At 30.5% G+C, this 1322-nt stretch overlaps 1 pseudogene; it reads left to right on the top strand.

Moving 5' to 3' along the window:
- The first annotated feature begins 237 nt into the window (after window positions 1–237).
- LOC149518212 (uncharacterized) lies at window positions 238–917 on the top strand (annotated as a pseudogene).
- Window positions 918–1322: the final 405 nt, after the last annotated feature.

Raw genomic sequence — 1322 nt, 5'->3', positions numbered from 1 at the left:
CAGCTTGACCTAGTTGATATGAGGATTCACCCAGACCTTCATCTGATGTTGCTTTCTAATGGCAAATATCGATTGCCTGCTATCTATATTGGGATTTTTAAAGCTGAAAAAGATGTATTTTGTAAGGTTTTAAAAAATATCAAATTTTTGTATGGTTATGCGTCAAATATATCAAGATATATGAATATGAAGGAGCAAAAATTTTCTTCATTGAAGTCACATTATTATCACATTTTGATGCAAAACTTACTTTCAATTGCTTTACGCTCATCAATGTTAAAGCAAGTGATTTCTGTGATAATTGAATTGAGTAACATATTTAAATCTCTATGTCAAAAATGAATGAATGTGGAAGAGCTTGACAAAGTTCAAGATCGAGTCGTGATTACTTTATGCCATTTAGAGAAGATCTTCCTTCCAAACTTTTTCACTATTATAATGCATTTGATTATCCACCTTCCATATGAAGCAAAGATCGGTGGGCCAATTTATTATTGATGGATATATCCTATTAAAAGGTATTCTTTGTTAATAGATTGATTACGTTTTTTTTTATTATCAAGCCAATCTACTTAAAATAACATATGACTAATATTTTATGCTATAGGTTTTTGGGGAGGTTAAAGTTTTATTGTCGCAACAATTGCTATCCAAAAGGTTCTATTGCTGAAAGATATTTAATAGAAAAGTGTATAACATTTTGTTCTCGTTATTTGAAAGATGTTGAAACTAGATTTAATAAACCTTCGAGAAATGTTGATATGCAGCATACAGACTCGACCTACAATTATCTTTTTCAAAGTTTTGGACAACCCATAGACAAAGCTGAATTGGTGGAGTTAGATGATAATTCTTGGGCACAAGCACATCGATATATTCTTTTTCATCATGACTCAATTGAATCATTTTGCACGTAAGTTGTTTAGCAAGGAAACTATTCATTACATTAGGCAAAATTATTGTTTTTTTAGTGTTAATACTTTATCATGATGCTTTGTAGTGAGTATAAAAATAATTTGAGAGATCCTGCACGTTATCGATGATCAAACCCTCGAGAAGTTGATAAGTTGTTCGTTGAAAACTTTCATGAATGGTTAGGAGCAACTATAAGTAATGCCATACTTCCCATTATTTTTTATCTACATAGAATGCTTACAATAAAAATAACATTAATAACATAGATGTATATTTATTTCACTTTTATAGGTTTGGAGTGGAAGGCTTGTTAGTGAAAAGGTGAAGTGTCTTTCACATGGTCTGAACCAGATTATGAAACGATACAAAGGTTTCATTATCAATGAATTTAGATTTCACACAAAATC

Source organism: Durio zibethinus, chromosome 7, assembly GCF_047325235.1.
Source record: "Durio zibethinus cultivar Kanyao isolate XHJ-2024 chromosome 7, ASM4732523v1, whole genome shotgun sequence".
NCBI lineage: Eukaryota > Viridiplantae > Streptophyta > Magnoliopsida > Malvales > Malvaceae > Durio > Durio zibethinus.
This window is presented reverse-complemented; position numbering and strand designations above follow the sequence as displayed.